The sequence below is a fragment of the Helianthus annuus genome, chromosome 3, assembly GCF_002127325.2.
Source record: "Helianthus annuus cultivar XRQ/B chromosome 3, HanXRQr2.0-SUNRISE, whole genome shotgun sequence".
Lineage (NCBI taxonomy): Eukaryota > Viridiplantae > Streptophyta > Magnoliopsida > Asterales > Asteraceae > Helianthus > Helianthus annuus.
Genome location: NC_035435.2, coordinates 37,403,280 through 37,413,322, shown reverse-complemented (window position 1 = coordinate 37,413,322; position 10,043 = coordinate 37,403,280). Strand labels below are relative to the sequence as shown.

General features: G+C 36.3%; 1 non-coding gene across 1 annotated transcript; it reads left to right on the top strand.

Annotated features, from left to right (window-relative positions):
• The first annotated feature begins 7,450 nt into the window (after positions 1-7,450).
• LOC118490928 lies at positions 7,451-7,557 on the top strand. Its single transcript, XR_004890153.1, has one exon. It is a non-coding gene; the product is annotated as a small nucleolar RNA R71 (small nucleolar RNA).
• Positions 7,558-10,043: the final 2,486 nt, after the last annotated feature.

Here is a 10,043-nt window from a genome sequence, read left to right as displayed (position 1 = left end):
TGATGAATTTCGTGCAAAAATAGAATCAAGCGGATGAGAGTCGTTTACCAAATTGTGGGTTTCACGCCTATTTTGGTAAACTCGTCTCGTTTGTATAAGATGAGTGTTGTCGGATTTAGAAGAATCAAACAAAAGCCTTAGAAAAACTTATGTTAAGAAAATAAACAAACAAGTAATAACACATAAGAAGCCTTGTCAGGAATAACACATAAGAATCGGATATTAAACAAGTGTCGACACATCATAAAACAAGTATTAACACATAATGCAACAAGTATTAACACATAAGGATGGCACGTCAAGTATAGTGCATAAAGTTAAGACGACATATGTACTTAAAAGTTTAAAGAGAATGGATAAGAAGCAAGTAAGTAGCATGCAAGTAGTTTCAAGTAAAACCTAAGAATAAGGCTCTAAAACTATAGACTAGGTTAAAGCATTACTACTTTTCCTAATTCCCTATAGTTATGGCTCTGATACCAATCTGTCACACCCCAACCGATGGCGGAAACATCGGGATGAGACGAAGTGTGTATAGATTGCTAGAGACTTCATAACACTATGTGACAATATTTAATTAAATTCAAATTCCATTGCAAGTGCTAAATTGTCATACAATATTCCAAAACAAAATACAACATTGTTTCAACAAATAACAAAACATTAAAAGATAAATAGATTAAAGGTGTGTATCTAGTCCACCCTAAACTTGTTTCATCATTCATCCATACTTCAATAATCAACCTGCAACATGTATTAAAATAGAGTTTCAATGCAAAAGCATGAGCGAGTATACAAGTTTGTTTACATAGCATAATAGAATAAAAAGGCTCAAATCCAACATGATTCATAATATGTGAATTACTAGTATGCAATTTTGGCGTACACTATAATCAAACCCAAGAATCCAACGGATAAAATAACCTAATCCTAATTGATAGCGGGATGGTAAATGTTTAACTTAACAATACCCCAAGTTTAACGGGCGGTGCGTAAATCCTATAGCGCTATAATTGTTAAGGTGGGCTAGCAAAGTTAATGAGCATATACGTTCCAAATTGTTCAAATAGAGCATACAAGAATCATAAGTAAAGCACATTAGTTTCATGTTTGTACAAGGATTGAGTATGTTTAGTTTAGTTTAAAGATGTTTGCATAATTATACATGTTGCATCCCAAAGTGTAAAGGGGAAAAAGGGATCGAGTATACTCACATTGGTTGCGTATGAGAATTCCGTAATAACGCACGAAGAAAGATTGGGAAATCCAAAAGAACGAACACGATTACCCTAAACGTTAAAAATTCCATATAACGAACTAGTTATTATTTAATATGAGATTCCTAACTTTTATCATATTCAGAATTATTTATTATTGTTTTATGAACAGATTGTCTTTATAGCTTACATTATATGTTGTATAGAATTAGTTGTCAAATAAATAAGATTTGTTTTAATTAGAATCAATAAACAGTTTATAAACTAAATAGAAAATTGATTTAAATCAAATGTAAACCATATAAAAAAAGTTGATTAATACGTCACACTTGTTTTAAGCAAAATGTAAATATATGAGTAGTTTTCTTTTTGTAGATCATCATTGTCTCGATGGTTTCCCACCTTTTTTTTATACAAATATCATTATCATCTCCAATTTAAACATCAACAGTAGGCTCGTTATAAGTCATCATCCTCTCCCTTTTATGTTACCCAAACCAAAACTAAAGCCCACTGTTAACATGTTCAAGATTATGGTGATTATCAATATCAATTGCCTAACAAACTATTAATTCATGTGTAGTGAAAAAAAAACAAGAAGAACCAGGAAAAAAAATTATACCGAACCGAATTCGAATGTGAATCTGAACCGAGCCAAGACACCACGTTGACTCGCACCGTGACGGAACCAAAACTCGAGCCGGCCATGCCACGAAGACTGAACTGTACCGGAACATGACCCGAGTAGAAAAACTGAACCGAACTAGAAGTTGAACCACATCAGAGCCGACATATGAACCGAATAGCAAAAAAAACCACAGTTACCCATCGGCCGGAGGTCATCTCCGCCGCCATCAGCCGCCCTTCGGGCCACAACCACCACTGAAACGTCGCCATTTTGCTGAACAGTGACCCGCTGCTGAGACGCGACTACCACCGCTGGATCTGACGCAAACCACCACAGCGTCGCCGCCTGTGGTGGTCCTTCCGCCGCCGCTTCTGTCCGCCCGTTCGTTTAAGAGAGAGACGAGTGAGAGTGGGGAGAGAGGTGTTTGTGTGGTTGGCCGGTTGAAGTCGAGAAGGAGAGTCGGCCGAAGATCCATTCGAGAGAGATGAAGGGAGGCGACTGCTTTTTTTTTTTTTTTTTGAGTTAGGGTTTCTTGATACAAGATGTAGAGACAAGGTAGAAGGTGTCGGCTGATGTTTTGAAATAGAAGGGTTTGGGGTATTTTATTACTTCAAGTAAATACACAATTAGTCCCTCAACTTTAATAAACCAACCTATGTCATGATGTTTTCAAAAGGATCTAATTTTACAATTAACTAACTAGGTTAGTTTATATTACTAACTTGAAAAATTTAACAAGACTAACTAGATTATTACAAAAATAACTTTTTTTTTAAATTGTAAAATCAATTAATTTAATTAATTAATCAAACAATAACAAAAAAAAAAAAAACTAACCATATTAATAACGAACTAAAAAAAATAAAGATAAAAATAATTTCGACATGCAACGGATTATAATTTTGAAAGAGGCAAGCTTCTAAAAATAGATTTTACGACTCGATTTATAAATTAGGAAAGTTATGGAAACGCGGAGCGTTACATGGTGAACTGCTCGTTAGTATTTTGGCGAAGTAAACGACCGGGGTAGGGGACCAGTCATGGTTTGGTTGTCTCGCTGTTTTGGGGTTTAGTATTTTCTTGGTTATCGGTTATGGGTGTGTTGGTGGGTTTTGTTGTGATTTGGGGTAAAGTTGGTTCATTATTGGGCCCTATTTTCTAGTTTCTTAAATTGATGATGTTTACTTGTGTCACACCTCGACCACGTAAAACAACAAAACATGGCGGAAACGTCGGAGAGTGTTGTAACAGAATCATTATTTCATAACACATGGAAAATTGAAATGTTGTTTTATTGAATAAATGAACTCATTGTTTTAATACAATCAAATAAGTACAACTATTATCTTTCAAGTTTTAAAGTCGCTAAGGCACGAGTCCATCCTAAGTGTAGCATATATCATCAATCATCACAGAGCAGTACCTGAAACATGTGTAAAAATAGGTACGTCAGCATAAAAATGCCTGTGAGATACATAGGTTTTATTGATGTAGGATTCATGACTTATAAGTTTAAAGAAAAGGTTTTAATAAAAGTAGTCATGATCCTTGAAAAAGGTTTTCTTTTATAAATCATACCAAAATTTATAAGAAATTAGATGATACAAAATAATAATACATAGGTAATTAAATAATTAAGTAAAATGAGTTTGTATAAAATATATTGTTTGATAAACAACATTTTGATAAAAAGATTTATAGTATATATAAAAATATACTTTGGTTTTAAGAAAGTTGAATAAGTTATATATTAAAATACATTTTAGTTCCAAAACCATTAACCCAAGTGTACTAAATAACGCCACGGTATGTAATGCGACGAAAACACTTATATATAAGAAGTACCACCGGCGTATCTACCAGTCATTAAGTAAATAGTATATTAACCATACTTTAGTTGGTAACATAAATAAGTTTTCAGTAGTATATCAAAAGTATACTTTGGATTTATAAATAACATATTAAACTATGTTTTGGTTTGAAAATAACATATTAAAACTATGCTTTGGATTATGAAGATAACATATCAAACTATGTTTTAATGATTAACAAAATATATGTTGGTTTTTGTACAATATCCCATATGAGAGCATATCAAACTATACTTTTGGGAGCATAACTTAATATACAAAAATAATGTGATTTAAGAATTCATTCAGACCTAGTGTATCAAAATACACCTTTGAGACTATTGAAATACCACAAAGGCAATCCCTATTTGGATGGAGCAACAAATTGGTTTCAGACATTCCATGACAACAGGAATGGGGTGTCAAATCCTATAGCGCTATATCATACTACCAACCGGTCTGGTGAACAAAAATAAGTACTAATCCAACAACTAATTTTATAATCTTTGAAAAATCAGTGTTTAAAACCATAAATAGTCATTCAGTTTGTAAAAAGATAAGTACAAATATGTATAATCAATTATACTTTTGTAAACATGAAAACAACAGATAGGTACACATGCTTCACCCCAAAACAGTTTGAAAACAGTAAAAGAGGGGACTATGTACTCACTTGAGATTGCTTAGAAGTCCTAGGATAACCACCAAGCAAAGCTAGAGGAGCACGGAATCAAACGGCACCTAATATTGATAACTACATAAATAAACCGGACCTAAATCGGGAGATCGGATAGTATGAGGTCTCGTAAACCAAATGAGTGTGGGAACTCATATGATATAGTTTAACAAGGCCTACATACTAAAATGAAACCTATCCTAAGTGCTTACGACCCATCACGACCCGTTTAGGTAGCTTACGCTACTTTAACGCGTCGTTTGCGTAAAACGCGTTCGGACCGCCTAACTAGTCTTATGACAAGTATTATACGCCTAAACATGTTTAATTATGTTGCATAATTAGTTAAATAACAAAAGTTTGGGTTAGATATGCTTAAATATCAATTATGCATAAAAAGGGTATTTTGGTAATTTACCTAAGGCATATAAACTACCTATCATACAACTACTTAAACGAAGTGACCATAAGGTATAACCTCGGAAGGTTATTCCCTATACAACTATGGTTACTAAACATGTTTGGTCGGATCCTAATGATCGACCAAACGGGTCGGGTTCGAAAGTATAAGCGATTGTTTAGATCGCTTACCTTACGACCCTACATAAGCACTAATCTAAAAAGTGACGAGCTAAACATGCTAGAACATGTTTAGTTAAGTTAGAAAATAGGTTTGGTATTAAAACAAACGGTTTTAATACCCTAGAGTAGTTTGGTTACAAAATACGCGAGAAAACGCATTTTGGCCGAAACTACGACTCGTCACTGAGCCTAGATAACGTGGTAATCAGTAGGTATAGTCACTAGGGACTATAACCATCGTGATTACGCTCACGTTATGAAGTTCAAACGAACTTCGCATTGACCATAAACTGGTCAATGCAGAAAGTCAAACGCAGTTTGACTTTAACGATAAAAACGAATGAAAAACGTGAAAGAATACTTACAGAAGGTCCCCGCAAGATTTGAACCCGATTCTCTCTCAGGTAGGAAGCATATACTTCCACTTAGAGAGCTTGAATCAGATTCAAATGTGAGGAATGAATGAACGCATGGTGGGTATTTATAGGAAATCTAGAACCGTTAGGATCGTTCATCTTAAAACGAGCTTCGATCTCATCCGTACACATGTGCCCATGGTTTTGTGAAACCATGGGAGCCCATAGTTTCATTAAAACCATGTGCAAATGAGTGGAACAGCTGGAAAAATCTGGAATTTAGATTTTTCATTTTGGTCCCTTCCTAAGATAACTATGGCAGAATGTCAATTTTGGTCCCTGAACTTCAGAAACATGCGTTTCGGCTAATTTTTGACACGTTTAAGCCCCGTTAACCTCATTTCAAGGCTCTAAAATGAAGTTAAAGTATAGGGAACTCAAAACATGTTCAAAAATATGTCGGATGTCGGTTCATTTGGTCGTACGGTTGCGTTGTTCGGTTAATTACGACGGAAGTCGTAACGAACGCAAAAACGATCCAAATCAAGCGACGAATGGAATTTTTTTGTGCCAAACACTAAAATAAAATATTTTAATGCTTACATAAATTTTTGGATGTCCGGATATATTCAGAACGTAAGATATGCGCGAAAATGCAAACTTATGCACTTTTTGACGCTTTTAGTCTCTGAATGCGCGAAAATGCAAACGGTTGCGTTGTTCGGTTAATTACGAAGGAAGTCGTAACGAACGCAAAAACGATCCAAATCAAGCGACGAATGGAATTTTTTTTGTGCCAAACACTAAAATAAAATATTTTAATGCTTACATAAATTTTTGGATGTCCGGATATATTCAGAACGTAAGATATGCGCGAAAATGCAAACTTATGCACTTTTTGACGCTTTTAGTCTCTGAATGACCAAAAGTTTATTTTTGCGCACCAAACACCTCAAAGCCTAAATCTAAGCTATGTAAAGGATATTTAGGGCATATTTAACTTATGATAAAGTTCCGGAAGGTTCGTTACTATACGAATCAGTATAGTTTCGCAGTTTGACACAATTAGTCCCTGCGATCGAACAAACTTGATTTCAACACACCAAACCATCCAAAACTTATTTCTAAGTTATATGGAGGTTATTTAAGGTATGTTAAGCCTATTTCATTATTCCGGAGTGTTGGTTGCGTTAAATTGTTTATATTTACGCATCAGTGCGCGTATAACCTTCCAGAAAGCGATTTAGAGCTTGAAATCGGACAAGAATTGATATGTGCAAACGATACACATATTTTTACAAATCCCAAGTATGAAATACGATATTTCTTTGGTTTGGAATTTGTTTGATGGTTGAAGTGACACAGGTGTCACAACTTGGGCTTTCGGGTTTGGTTCAGTGTTACTAAGCAAGGCTCCTGGTAGTCTTTCGGAGAAATTTTGGGCAAGTTGGCTTACTTGTTTTTTAATGTTTTGCATAATAGCCCGTTGGTTCCTAATTTCGGCTTCGTTTTGTAGGAACCTCTCCGAATACCACTTGTCGAACTTGGAGAAAAGACGAGTGATGAGATCCTCAAGTCTTTCTCTTCCTCCTTACTGTTGTGTTTGGAAGCCTTGTTGCTCATTTCGGGGTTGTTGTTGAAAGCTAGATCGTTGATTTTGATTTTGTTGGTTGGTACCTCCCGATTCCCTCCAACCAAAGTTGGGATGATTTCGCCACTTGGAGGTGAAGGAGTTGCTTGGGGCTCCCGGTGGTCATGGACAGTTATTGAGGTAGTTTACCACTTCTGTTTAGTTTTCCATATCTTTCATACAACTCCAGTTTTCGTGTGGTCCGCCACGTCTTTTACAAGCCAGAACCGAAACCGTTTTCTTTAATTCAAGTTTCTTTATTTTTGTGGTTAAAGCTTCGATTTGGGCTTGTAAAGAGGTGGCTTCGTCCACTTTATGGGCTCCAGAGGCTATTGATTTTGAACCCCTAGGCGTATGCCATTAAAAACTGTTTTGAGCCATTTCCTCAATTTGGTTATAAATTTCGTTGGGTCGCCAATTCCCAAACAGTCCCCTGGAGTTAGAATCAAGGATTTGCCTTGTGTGTGGTAAGAGCCCATTATAGAAAATGGACACTTGTTGCCAACGTTCAAGACCATGACGCAGGCATTTCCATAATAACTCCTTGAACTTTTCACATGTTTCGTACAAAGATTCCCCATCGTCTTGAGAGTATGAATTAATTTCGGTCATGAGTTTGACGGTTTTAGCAGGATGGAAATATTTTTAGAGAAATTTTTTGGTAAGTTCATCCCCAGTGCGCATGGACTCACTTGGGAAGGTTTTTAGCCAAGCGTTGGCTCGGTTTTTTAGGGAAAAAGGGAACATACGGAGCCATATAGCATCGTTGGAGGCGTCGTTGATCCGAAAGGTATAACATATTTCCAAAAAGTTGGTAATATGCAAATGGTGGCCGTGAAAGGTGACGGAATTTTGTAGCACTTAGATTAGGTGAGGTTGAAGCTCAAAATTGTTAGCATCGACATTAGGTGGGTTAATAGCGGCTCCAAGATTACCAACCGTAGGTCGTAGGTAATCTAAGAGAGTATGTTGATCCGCCATGAGGAGGTTTTGGGTCGAGGATTTTTGTCGGTTTTTAGCTTGAAGTCTTTTCCTTAAAAAGAGCTCGGGTTCTTCTAGCGGCACTTTTGTGTCTTTGTCGGAGGTGGAGGTCATGCACCAGGTCGTATTTTCTGCAAATTATAGGGAATGGCGTGAATTTCTGCGAACAAAAACAGAAAAATTTTTGACCAGAAGAGTAGCACGGCCCCGTGTCTATGTAGGCACGGCCCTGTGCTATCTAGAAAAAGTTTCTGTTTTCAAGTTCCTAGATATTGGAGATTTGACACAGCCCCGTGTTCTTGTAACATGACTCATGCTTTTATTCCAGTAACCTGAAAACAGATTCTTTATGTATTGTAGGTCTAACACGACCATGTGTCGATTAAACACAGCCCCGTGTTATTCTTTCAGAAATTAGATAAATTGAAGAAAAGAAGAAAAAACTGAAGAAATTAAAGAAGCATAAAAATGATTAGGCCATCGAGTTTAAACTTTCTTAAAATTTTTGTGAACCCGGCAATGGCGCCATAAACTTGACGTGGCGTGAGGGTTTATGATTTTTATTATATTTTTAAGCACTTTTCACTCTTTTATCAATCTTTAAATTTATAAAACACGATATAACACTATCACTCTTTATAACACGCTAGGGCAAGTGCACCCATCGTTGGCGTAGTATAGTGATGGTAAGATACCGAGGTCGTCCAAGGACACAAGAACTTTTAATACCGTAATATCGTCAACGTCTAATCTAACCAAATTTTGAGAAAAGATTTTTTTAATAAGTAAAATAAAGAAATAAAAGAAACAAATAGGCAAGATAGAATTACTTGGTTCCGACTCATCTTTTATGTATCCTTTGATGAACTTTTCACATGTTTCGTACAAAGATTCCCCGTCGTCTTGAGAGTATGAATTAATTTCGGTCATGAGTTTGGCAATTTTAACAGGAGGGAAATATTTGTAGAGAAATTTTTGGGCAAGTTCATCCCAGGTGTGCATGGACCCACTTGGGAGGGTGTTTAGCCAAGCTTTGGCTCGGTTTTTTAGGGAAAAGGGGAACATATGGAGCCATATAGCATCGTTGGAGGCTTCGTTGATCCGAAAGGTATCACATATTTCCAAAAAGTTGGTAATATGCAAATGGGGATCTTCATCGGGTAGGCCGTGAAAGGTGACAGAATTTTGTAGTATTTAGAGTAGGTGACGTCGTAGCTCAAAATTGTTAGCATCGACATTAGGTGGGTTAATAGCGGCTCCAAGATTACCAACCATAGGCCGTAGGTAATCTATGAGAGTACATTGATCCGCCATGGGGAGGTAATTTTGGGTCGAGGCTTTTTTTCGGTTTTTAGCTTGAAGTCTTCTCCTTAAAAAGAGCTCGGGTTCTTCTAGCGGCACTTTTGTGTCTTTGTCGGAGGTGGAGGTCATGCACCAGGTCATATTTTCTACAAATTATACGGAATGGCGTGAATTTCTACGAACAAAAACACAAAAATTGTTGATCAGAAGAGTAGCACCCTGTGCTATCTAGAAAAAAAATTTATTTTCAAGTTCCCAGATATTGGAGATTTGACACGGCCCCGTGTTCCTGTAACACGACTCGTGCTTTTATTCCAGTAAAGTAACCTGAAAACAGATTCTTTTGTGTATTGTAGGTCTGACACGACCCTGTGTCGATCAAACACGGCCCCGTGTTATTCTTGCAGAAATTAGATAAATTGAAGAAAAGAAGAAAAACTTAAGAAAAATTAAAGAAGCATAAAAATGATTAGGCCGTCAAGTTTAAACTTTCTTAAAAATTTTGTGTCCCCGGTAACGGCGCCATAAACTTGACGTGGCGTGAGGGTTTATGATTTTTATTATATTTTGAAGCACTTTTCACTCTTTTATCAAGCTTTAAATTTATTAAACACGATATAACACTATCACTCTCTACAACACGCTAGGGCAAGTGCACCCATCGTTGGCATAGTATAGTGATGGTAAGATACCGAGATCGTCCAAGGACACAAGAGCTTTTATTACCGTAATATAGTCAACGTCTAATCTAACCAAATTTTGAGAAAAGCGTTTTTTTTAATAAATAAAATAAAGAAGGAAACTAATGAAATAAAAGAAAC